At 40.8% G+C, this 12,677-nt stretch overlaps 1 long non-coding RNA gene across 1 annotated transcript; it reads right to left on the bottom strand.

Moving 5' to 3' along the window:
• Window positions 1–3,160: 3,160 nt before the first annotated feature.
• Window positions 3,161–4,661, bottom strand: LOC135490759 (uncharacterized). The gene is made up of 3 exons (XR_010447763.1): window positions 4,595–4,661; window positions 3,561–3,756; window positions 3,161–3,304 (listed from the first exon to the last, which is right to left on the bottom strand). It is a non-coding gene; the product is annotated as an uncharacterized LOC135490759 (long non-coding RNA).
• Between the last annotated feature and the right edge of the window lie 8,016 nt (window positions 4,662–12,677).

The following is a 12,677-nucleotide window of genomic DNA, read 5'->3' as shown; positions in this document are numbered from 1 at the left end:
TCCAAAATTATTCAAACAACCAACAGCATTATTTCAGGTAACATCTTAGCTATATTCACATGCAACCGTTTGAAAGAGGTGATATTATTTAGACCTATTTCACTTGTTCTATACATTGCCACTCCCTTCCCCGAACACTTTCCTGCATTATCAGCAGCATGTGCCGTGAGTGTACTGTATCTATTCAGTCCAGAGTTTAGTAATAATTTTACAGTAAATTTCCTCTTCTCTTGCTCAAATGTACTACTTGCCAAGCTCTGGAGGCAATCACGTACACATTGTGATATATCATACCTAAAGTCAAAATCCGTGAATCTCATCGGCTCAACCCTGTCACGTGGCGGGCATCCTTTTGATATAATTTTTCCTTGGCCACAATGCAATGTTACCGAGACAAGACCACTATTGATTTTTTAAGCAGTTAAAAATTGTCAATGTTTGACCGCGACGCATCATATACTGCGTGGGGTTGTGAATCTGAAATTTTGATATGATATTCCGGACAGTCGGGCAAGTAAATGGTGAAAAATAAACTGGTAGTTGACCACGGAATTTTTTTGATAATCGACAAATTAGACAGACATTGATATTTCCACTCTTTTCAGCCAACTGGCAGAAAAATCTCAAAACACGCCCCCTATTACCCAATTAGCAAAATTCGAAATTAATTTTTCCATCAAACAATTTCTTTATATCTGTAGACTTGCCACAGCAAATATTTTTTCAATACCTCTCCAAATATGTACTCGAGATTTAAAAACATGCACTCGTCTAATTGATAGGCCTCGACCCTCCAACCAATGAATATTCATCAGTGGTCTTGTCTCTACCCCCGCGCGGACTAGAACAGCGGCCATCTTGTTTCTCGATACGATTGGTGCCGGTGAATCACAGGCACTTGTAAATAAGAGCACATCCCCACTGACAACACACGTAAAATAATGGAAGGTAATGCACTGTACATTTGGCGATTTCCGTCACCATATTTGCAACAAGATTACAAAACTAACATTAGAGTGACTCAACCACGCTCTTGATTACTTTACAGAGAGTGGCCCGGAACTCGCCAATCGTGATAACACACTGGCCACATGGCGGGAGCTTATACGTAAAGACAACGTCTATAACAGAAGTTGGTCGTCTATTTTCAAATTTTGATCAGACATATTCGAACCGTTCGGGGGATTTACCATGTTTACAGAGCTTCACTGCAGCTTTATTTATAGGATAAAAACAATGAGAATTCGATGCACTCTCAAAAAGAGGATCAGGTTATCGTATTATAGTAAACGCAGGTAGGAAGTTGACCAGGATTGGCGAGTATGACCAAAAAACGTTATGTACATTTTGTTTGTGTTTTCCTGTACATTTGAAACTTTCATATTTACTTCGATGTCTGTGTTTTCTTCATTGATCATGTGGATAAGCGGATATTTTACAGTGGGAAGATGCTCTTTTCCCTGACAACCCCGACATCTGACCAACAACTTCCCATTTTAAAAAAGCGAAGTCTCAGTGCGGAAGTATATAAAAGCATCAAGTGGGAAAACCCGCAGCCATGGTAATCAAGATCGATGCAAAATGAATTATTGCTGTTTGCAGAGTTTCCAGGGGAAGTTTCCACGAATATATACATACTTTAAAAGGAATAGGTATTTTTAAATCTTGATAGAGTTCAAGAAAAAGTATTTGGAAAATAAGGGCAAAATTCATAAAGGATGTTTAGGCACTGATTTGTAAGACATGGCTATCTGTTAAACAGTGTTTAAAACAGGCTTGTCTGCGACTGTATAAATACCCGTGATGATCACATTTCAAAAAGGGTGATGATAAGCAGATTATACAAATGTGTCTCACTAATCGGTAGGCCATGATTTTCGCTCTACGTAACAAGTTGAACAATATGCCCGTATAAACTTGAGTGAGACAGGCTCACAAATACAATTCTCCCTTGCCATTTCTCTCCCAAAATGTCGAAGAAACGTTCAGATAACTTCACACACGAGCAACGTATGGGTGTCATCGAGTGCATCAAACGAAGGAAGAATACCACAGAAGACAAACGTACCACCACTGTAGCCAAAATTGAGATCAATCAAACAAAGCTATAAACTGACACTGACACTCCTGTTATATATATGATTCTGCCGCGTGTTTTCATGAACTGCTATATCATGATATACCGCGCTACTCGATTTTAGTACCGTGCGCAAAGTGACTCGAGGCCAGATCGGTTCTACACGAGAGATTAAGCGTCTTGAAGTGGCTCTAACCCGCCTCAAGTGGCTCGAGACTGCAGTGCTAACGCGCCTCGGGTCAGGTCACTTGGAGACGATTCTGATTTCGTTCTACACGGTAAAAATTATCCTGACCCGCCTCGAGCTGGCTCGAAGCCGGTTCCAACTGTCCTCGTGTAGAACGGGCTTATTCTGAACCTCATCAGATGAGTAGAAGCAGTTCAACAACAAATGGGATGATGACGACGTTCCTTCCGGGGATGATAGCATACCGCCTACCCATACCCCCCGTATTCGCTGACGTGATCGGCGAGACGTTCACCGCAAACCCTGCTTCTCCTTCGTGTTCATCAAGCTTTTCTGAACTAATTACTGAAACCAATGATACTTGGTAAGTTGATTTTCATCCCCCTATTTTTTCATATGGTATTCAGTATTTCAGCTAAGCGTTACTAAATTTAGCATGATGGCGAGTAACATGAATACAGTGACTGCGATGGCATAGAATACCAATGGTTTTGGAATTTTAAATTACAGATTCATGCAAATGAAAGTCGCAGGCAATGCAAACGCAGCCTATGATAATGAAAATGGAATTGTAGAACTTTTTATTGATTAAATTCAATTCTGTACATGTACTATAATAATATCCCTTCTTTTGCAGGATGGCCCCCACCTGGTCAACACTTACACCATCTAAGGAGAGCAGGGAAACCACCATTCATGCCATTACCGCCAGGCACTGGAAGTGGCAAATCAACATAAAAAAGTAGGAAGGCTGAAACGTATGTATGCTGCAAAGGCCAGCAGTTAGCTTTCGAAGACGCTGACATCTTTTTCAACACAAAAATAAGTTCACTGCATCTCTTTTTTGATCCATGAAATAACTACAGAAGTTTTAACTTCATTAAAATGATCCCAGTGTTTCCACAATCACTTGCACTACAGATTCACGTGACTCTTCGATTTCTTCATTCAGGCAATCGAAACCACCATCAGACTTGCCAGCGCCTGATTCTGTAAAGACAACTCCTGTGTTGTCGAAGGCTGACGCTGCACTTGGCTACCTGAAAAAGGAACACGAATCAAAGATGAAGCAACTCCAATTATGAACAGCATGCTGCAATGGTACAGAAGGAAGTTGCAGTGGAACAAAGGGAAGCCGCTGTATTACTTCAGGAGTCTGCAAAGTCGAAGAAGGCTGCATACGAAGCAAAGGCTGAGTACTACTCGAAAAAACGCAGAAGGATTTGAATGTATCGACCTCTAGTACGGGAATACTGTAAAGGTTGATGAAATAAATAAATAAATATGAGTACTTACTGGAAATGATCTCTTACGAATCTCTCCCTGAATACGTTGCTCGGAGATGTGCCTCAACTTGATTGGCCTCCATATTTGGCTGTGGGTATCGTGCAGGACGTGGATCATCATCTTGCGGCGGGACGGGATCGTTTCGTCTCAATGCTAGGTTATGCAAACAGGCCGTTGCTACAATGATGGCCATACTTCCCTGCAACTGAAAAAAGCCTGTGTGAAAAACTAACTCCTAGGGTTGCCTTAGATGCAGCCATCTTGAAATTGCCACCATCTTTGTATGTTACTTACCGAACATCGGAGGCTGTTGCCCGACGGAGTGGAAGCGTTTCTTCCATATCCCATACGCCCTTCCAATGAGGCCCCTGGTTCTTCTTTGAGCGTCGTTGTATCGCCTTTCAGCTGGTGTCCTCGGATTTCGTATTGGCGTAAGCATATACGATCAACCATGCCACCCGGCCCGATCATTGTACATGTTGTTACACTTCTGCTTGATGTTGAAGATGGGTTGGGGTGGGCATGGTGGCGGGCATGGTGGTGGCTGTTAAACAACCTCCCACAACTTCACTCTTTGAGTACTGAACATGAATCAAATATCGAAATAAAAGTGGGTCTTAGTTTTGTAGTTCATGAGTGGGGATCTTAGTTTTGTAGTCTAACTCTAGTGCTGCCTTAGTGGGTCTCATATGGTCTTACTTTGTAGTTGGGGGGGGGGGGGGCAGTGCTTCATAAGTTGGTGATCTCTAGCCTGAAAATTTGTTCGGACCTCGATCGAAGAAGGTACGACAAACAATTAATTAATCAAACCCTTATGAGGTTCATTCATTTGAAGTAGAGAGGGTAACGTACATTGTATACACAAATCAAACACACATGCAGTGCTTGCATGCATTGCAAAGAACGACTTTTGAGTGATGACCCACACCCACCCAGACAGCTGAGACACATGTCTTGTTGGACATGCCTACCGATTTTTACTAAATAAAAGCATAACTTCACTTCACACTTTTCGGGGTTGAAAATGTACTCACGTAAATTACCAAAATTATATGCCAAATTCCCACATGACCTGTTATTTCTCAAAGCTTGGAAGCTCAAATGTCGCAATGTAATGTATGCGCGTAATAAACGTATACTCTCAGCAAGCGAATAGTTGTGATCGTCGGTTTTTGATACGAATCGTTTCCTGTATGGCCGTTACAAGCCGTTGTCTGAATATGATGTGAACATGTTTACCGTTCAATGCTGCTCCCTGTGACGCTGTACCCGCAAATGTTCAATGAATAAAATGCGGATAATGACTAACACGGCTTGTTCGCATCGTAAACATAGTGGTACCCGGGTTAACTGTATTTGCGTTTGGCCTAATTTTACAACGATTACTCCCCATGTAACCACGATCTAGGATGGACAGGCTGTGTATTATGAATAGGAAAAGTCACCTAGGGACCGTTGCGTAGAATACTTTTTTGGCGAAATATTGCGCAGTCCAGTAAGCCATTTCTCAGTGCCCTATATCTATTTCAGGAGATGTCATGCCCGTCCCTCTTGGCCTTACGCAGTGCTGTCTTTACCTTATTTGACAAGTGCTTCAACTCACCAGTTACCCACCGTGGTCTCTTAGAACTTTTTAACACTTTCTTGGGAACAACAAATTCAACACCCCAATTAACAATACCAAGCAAGTCCTGCCATACAAGTTCTACATCGAGACCTTCATTTCGTTCTTTAAAATCTGAACCATGACCAAGCTCTTCACAAAGAAAATCACGCAATCCATTAATATTAGCACTCTTCCAATCCAACACCGACCTAGGCCTTTGCTTTGACCTATTTACATTCATCCCCAACGTGAACACAACCGGGTGGTAGTTGATAAAGTATGGAATTAGTGAAACCTTGGAAACACTGATAAACCTTGGAATATTCAATGTAAACCATGGAATCACTGTGCAAATAGCGCGGGAAATCGGGTGCGTTCCTTCCAAGATTTATACCCTCCCAACTGACAGTCTCGTCCCAGCTGACTTTATTGATAGCAATTTGCCAGTTAGTTCAGAAGCCAACATTTTTAATGTGGAGGATGACGTCATCAATTGGCAATGCGCTGTGGTCGTTAAAATATTTTATTTCTCTTCAATGGAAGCAAAAATTAGTTTTTATGATTGTTTTGTATTCCATAGACGATAAAGTATTATGCTCGGTACTAGATGCACGAGATCATAGGACAAACACACACGTGAATAAAAAAAACCGCTTAGAACTGGTGACGTCACAAAGATCTCTGCATCCCTCGATGCGTACTGGAAGATGTAAGAAATCGCTCACGGGGAAGGAAATTTTCATCCGCAAACTTCGGTAATAAACATACATGACTAGGCTTCTTTTATTCATCGTTTGTTATAAAATATCAGTCAATCATAGACAATTAGGCCTAGACATAGTCGTCAACCTTATCCATGCATAATGCATGACAGGCCCCCAACTTCCCAAGCAACTCGTCTGATCGAAAAGGCCCCGCGTGGTGGTGGCGTATTTATAAGCGGAGCGCTATTGGTCCATATTATGGGTGTGTGGTGGGCGTGTCTTCCCATATTTGGGAGATCAGTACTGTACACTGGAGGCGAGGTACAACTGGGTTGTTCTAAAATATAGACTATTGAATCGGATATGCGACAGATTTCTAAATTACCATAAAATTCCGATCTGATCATGTAAGAATAAGCTCCAAATGTTGATTCGTAACCACGTTAGGTTCGAATGGCATTATTTCATGTTTTTATGCATTTTTAGGACTGATTCCAAGGTTTATCACTGGTTCCAAGGTTTCACTGATTCCAAGCTTTATCAACTACCCAACCGGGTAGTGATCCGAACAAAAGCCGTCTGGCCAAACTTCTAAATCACTAATTTGCTCCGGTCTGTCAGACAATACAAGATCAAGAATGTTACCTGCCCTATGCGTGGGCTCATATACAAACTGCCACAATGAAAAGTCAAACAAGAGATCACAAAACTCTTGCGCAACGTCATTTACCGAGTTGCATGCAACGAGAGACCAATCAATACTAGGAAAGTTGAAATCACACAAAACACACACATCATAAAAATGATTTTTGCAGCTATCTAGGATCGTTCTAAACTGTCCGATAAATCCAATGCAATATCAAAGGGGCCACATCGAAGACACACTTAAACCAGCCAATTGTCCACAGAATCGGGCCCTGTGCTGTTGCGTGCATATAAAATTACATCTATTGGCGGGAGAGAGCCTAGTCAGCAATAGGCCCTTTTTTATACGGAGAAGAAGTATAGGAGAACTCAGATAGGCCTTCACATGTCATGTCGGCTGCCCAATTGCCCGAACCAATTACAATATCACTACTAAAATTTCAAAATGCTTGCTCCTCCTAGCAATGTCTCGGGCAAGGCATTAAGTCGACAGGCTAGAGGTTGAGCACCGTGAGCAGCTCCTCGATAGGCCATGCCAAGAGTGCCTTTTTAGAAACATCAAGTATTGAAAGCTGTGCCTGTGGGCCGGGGAGAGCACATAGACAGACCATGGTAACCTTCATTTGAAAATCTCTTCATAATCAAGGGCTAGCTCTGACTAACACAGCACCCATATAAACTATATACGTGGTATATGAAGTAATCGGAACAGCCACCCTTCCCAGTGATTTGTATTGCTTTTTCTCAGGGTTTTGCATACAAGGTAGCAGAACAAAAACCTGAATCTCAGGATGCTATATTCCAAAAAATGTTTTCACTCTAGTGGTATGCTTTATAAACTAATGCGAAAATGGAAAAAAAAGAAAATTTTCCCATTTCAATTCATATGGCCATCATTTTTTTATTCTTCTTCAATACAAGCGATGTGTTGTGATGTCAAAGACAGGTGTCAAGATGTAAAATGCTTTTATTTGTTTCATTTCAGGTATTCTAGTCCAGAGATCAAGAATAAGAAAAAGCCTAACAAGAATTGACCCAGTTGGTCGAGCTTTGAAGCGCCGGCGTGTGATATACCGCAGACTGAGTACGCACTGTTCCTATACCACATTATATCTGGTACAAATATTATTTTGCCACTATTGGTAGCAAAAAATATTATCCAAAAATTGTTCTTTTTAGGCGTTCAAGCCTTGTATTGACAACGACACTGTCATCCTCTTGCTCTGTTTTATTGGGATAGGTTTTCATCAGGTAGACATTTTAAAAGAAACATCCGAGGGACATTACGTGTACGTGTACCTGTACATGCACACTCTAGCACTGCGTGGAGGCGGCATATATTATGATCTGCCTGATATGCTACATGTACACTTACAGGACCAAAGCCTGGCCAATGTTGCAGTTTTAGTCTGGGGAATAAGATATATAATATATGTTGTATCATTGTAGTCAAAGATCATGCCGTTTCTAACCATACATTTCTGAACCTCCACAATAATTGACCTATGTGCAAAATGAAATCCTGAAATATCTTTTTAGTAACAGGCACATCAATGGAAATCACAATTACTTATTGATCCCTGGGGTTTCGCAATCCATGGTGGTATAGACGGATATTCCAGGCTATGTTTATGTCTCCATTGTTCGACTAACAATCAAGCTGCAATTAGTAGTATGTGATCATTTCAAAGGAGCAGTTTCGTTGAATGGATGCCCTCTTCGTGTGAGAGCTGACTACGGTCTGGAGAAAATTGAAGTGGCAAGATATATGTTGAACACTCGTGGACTGAATAGGGGCAGTTTATAACTGGTCTTTCTACCCATAACCGGCGGATTGAAAGACTATGGCTACATGTAAAAGAGGACGTAATAAATCGTGCCTTAAAGGAATTCGTAGGGCAATGGAACAATCATCCGATCCGAACCTGCAAAAATCATAGTCCGATTATGATGTGAGTCGAAGCTGTGATGGAAAATCTTAAAATTTTAGAATTGGATGATAGCAACATTGAGTTGAATGATGACGTTGCCCCTCTGCCTGACCTGCGGACAAATAACAATGTTCAGGTGCCTGATATATATCTCAGTCTTTCGGATGAAACGTACATGGTCCAGATTGCAGAAGATTGTGGATCCTCTTGCTGATGATCAGTGTGAAGGCATTGCTCTTTTCTTACAGGCAGCCCAATGTCTTGGACAGTGTGCTAGACTAGAAAACTAGGTTTTTTAGTTCGGCCCATCTTACATATTTCAGTCAATAGCTTGATTTGGCAATATGGTTAAAATGAGATGCAAGATTGATACTTAAAAATGCATACCATCGAGCTGCTATCAATAATGGTGGCCAATGTGCATGCTTCGCGACCTTTTAAAAGGAGACTACAATGTATATGTATGAGCCAGGGAGTTGGTGGCCTCCAGGCCAGGTGACCTGACAAACATGCACAGGCCACAGTATTTAAGGAAACTAAAGGCAGGAGATAGGGGACAAAGGACCAAATTGGTCATGTTCATGTGACCAATATACACATTTAGGGACTTGGCTGGTCGTGTTTGTGCCTGTCCCGCTTGCCTAAAAATCAATTTTAGGAGATCTATATGATCAATGGTGTATAGTAGTTGTCGTAACTGTTGTCTTATTGCACTTCATAACAGCCCAGAGACTAATTTTTAAGACCTATGTGTAATGAAGTGGTCATCACTGGTCTGTCTTACAAGTCAGCTCAGTGAAGCTTTCTCAGTGAAACTTTCTTTTCAGATGTCCATTTATTATACTGCTGTCCATTTATTATACTACATGCTTTAAAACTTGGGTTTGTGCCTTGTGTTCTGAACAAAAGGTTATGTTGTTAAGTAGGACTCTGGTAAAGTTTAGTGAACTTGATTTGTAGAATTCTTTATATCATATTCGTGACCAGGCCCGTGTAAATTGCCCTAACCCCGCTCGGTCACACTATGTTGCTGCTCATTCTGATGGAAATACATTTTTAAAGGCCAATCTAAATCTAGCTCCTACAGGATAATGACTGGCGTAATCATGGACCCGTGTAATCGCTGATTAATCTAAATCGACACAAAGGCGAAGACGGCGTGGCCGGTAACATCCTCACCATCGGACAACTTGGTGTCGCAAACTCATTGTTTGAATACATTGAAATGCATCGAACGACAATGTGTACGATAATTCATATATCTAGCATATTTAGAAACGGTTCAGATAGATGAAACTAGAGCAAGTGCATAGCGTGACCAGCCCAGGAACTAAGATTTAATGATGTTTTCAGGAAAAGCACTGTATGACACTTTTAGAGAATTCGATACGTTAGTAGCAAACGAAAACCTGTTCCTTGATCAATCCAACCTTTTCAATGAACCACCAACATTCAGGTTCCTTCAACAAACGGAGATACGTGATTGGCAGTATCATGATGAAGGCCATCGTACACTTATTTAGACGACTAATGCTGATGATACTTTTCTTGACATCGCACTTTCAATATACCTGTGTGATCAGAGTGGAGGATGGCATTGGTGAGTCAAATCGAGAAAGGACGATTTTTTGATGTGAATTCGGAGCAGAAGACGGTCGCGTGAAAGGAAGTAGATTTCGCAACAAATTTTCGTTTAAATATGTAATCATTATATTGGTTTTCTCCAGTCATGCTGTATTGTACTGCATAGCAGGCAGTGCCTAACGGGAAGTCTACGAAATGTATAATGACAATTTACTCTCTTCGTAACAGGAAATTGTCAAAGACACAACGTCAAATTTAGATGCATACAATCCGCCTGGATAACAGAACACAACGACAAAACATTGCATCGTTCAACGTTGATGCAGTGTTTGGTAACCTGCCGTAAAAACCAATATAATTTGAAATGCCTATCTTTCGATTATCGCATCAAAGCAAAACTACATAGGTTGAGTGTGTGTCAGGCATTTCGTCACAAGCAGCATGATTTATTTGGATTCTGTCACATCAGCAGTGTTAGTCGCCATACCATAGAAGATAAGAATTTGTTTGTATCTTGTAGTGGATATACTATGAGGTTCGCCTATCACTTCGAAAGGTTCTGCGATGGTATGTGTTCGTATTGTTACTAGTATATTGTTGGCTATTTTTTGGGAAGTATCTCAGTTTGTTATACTTATTCATGCATGATATAGCGGGACAGAAACAGATGCGCAACTGTATTCAGGTACCCATCAAACCCAGCAGTGACACTTTGTGCAAAATACAGTTCATAAAGACAAATTATATTAATTTACACTCAGCTGATACGGATACTTACTATCAAGATTATTTTTTTGCCATATAGCATATTATATAGTGGTCTAAAGAACCCATGAATAGATTGAAGTACTGATGCAATTATCAACTTATATCTCGTACCCCCCTCCTCAAGCCTTCGACACCTTTACGACAATCTCCTGTCAATTTTCGGCTAAGCTACGACAAGGGTTCATCACACACTTATGGAAATTTGCCATAAGCATCACTGCACGTACTGGTCATACGGAAAGACTTTCGACATCTCATCACCTCTGGGCCTGGGCATTTCAAAAGATAAAGACGTCTCTTCACCAGTGACGGCCGAAATACCATAAGCACTACGACCACACAGTTACCCATACTATGTTACGTAGGCCTTTCCTTTGTGCTTTTTTTTTCCTTTGGTGGTTATCCATTTTTATGTGTAAAATTGGCTCTTCGCCGTTCCAATCCATGATCATGTTCGAAAAGTGGAAGGCTCAGAGTTGATTTTATAATTTTACAGCATGTGCAAGTATTGCTTGTAGTAATAATTATCCTGGTGGTGGAGTTTTATCCTGCCTAGCACTGCAGAGCTAGCATCTTTCCTGCATGTCCTATTCATTGTGAAAATTAAAAATTACCTGGATAATAAACTGCGTAGAAACACGAGCATAAAAATCAAGCAGGAGAACGGGAGGCTGCACTGTATTTGTGCATGCACGCGGGGAAATCCCCGTTGGAATTCCAGACGACAAGATTTCGACGCAGCATCACTTTATCGCGGTCAGTAGTTCGACAAGACTTGGCGATCAACGGCCCAGTTTATCGGCAAGATTCGACGCCGGATCACTGGAGGTTTACATATCAACGTCAAAGCTATGAACTGCAATGCACAGATAATTGATAAGATTCGCCAAAATTCGACGCGGTATCTTGTCGAAGCTTGAGGAGGGGTGGTAAAAGATACGAGTTGATAATTGCATTAGTTATCCTCTGCGTGAAGTAAAGAAAAGGCGTGTGGGATACCCTTTTTATTTCATGAACAAATTCTAGGCGGTTCATCTATAATGTGAATGTTACTCTGAAACATTTTTGCCAAATACTACCTCATTTAAGTACGAGTCTAATGATGTTTTCACAGGAACACAATAAATGAGGACATTATCTTTCACTGAAATGGATAAGCAATTTAGTCTTTAATGCAGGGCGGACTTAATCATCAGCTACTAGTAATTAACTATGAGATAGGAAATACTAACTCTTATTTATTTTCTTCCTTCACTTTTTGGCAAATTCATCACAACACGTATATGCACAAATTTGGCAACTTCAACACTATCGTATTGTGGGGACGTGCAAAGCCCTCCAAGTCTTACTAATACATAACTACGTGATTTTATAAAACGAACGGTGAAACATAACTTTCATACTGTTGTCGAACACATGGAAATATCATGCAAGCAATGTTGAATTTTTGGATCACTGAGGACTTTTAGGTTAAATTTTCGCTAGAACAGCGTCTTACAGTCGCTGTTTCGTCGTTTTCACCGGCTTTGTAGTCAGTTAAATTTACCAAGTTAAACCAATTATTTAAAACAGAATTTACCCATCGCTTGTGATAACGGCGCTGTTTTTCGCTTTTGGCATGTTTGGTAACATAACGAAAACTGTCCCTACGAAGTACAAAAAGCGATTTAAAAGAGTGATGTGTTACACTAGTAAGGTGCCTTTTTTTGTCTTCTTAGCGGTTTCTCTAGTTCATTTTAACCTGAAAACCATTCAATGTCTGTTTAATTCCCAATTTTCCCCTTGTTCCACATATAACATTTTAGAGCCAGTCGAGCACTTCAGTGTTACTATTCTGATGAAGCAGTCAGAATTTCGGTGCCTCAAATTAAGTCGACGCCCTCCTCGT

Source organism: Lineus longissimus, chromosome 7, assembly GCF_910592395.1.
Source record: "Lineus longissimus chromosome 7, tnLinLong1.2, whole genome shotgun sequence".
NCBI classification, from domain to species: domain Eukaryota; kingdom Metazoa; phylum Nemertea; class Pilidiophora; order Heteronemertea; family Lineidae; genus Lineus; species Lineus longissimus.
Note: the sequence above shows the minus strand (reverse complement) of the source record. Positions and strands in the feature narration are given on the sequence as shown.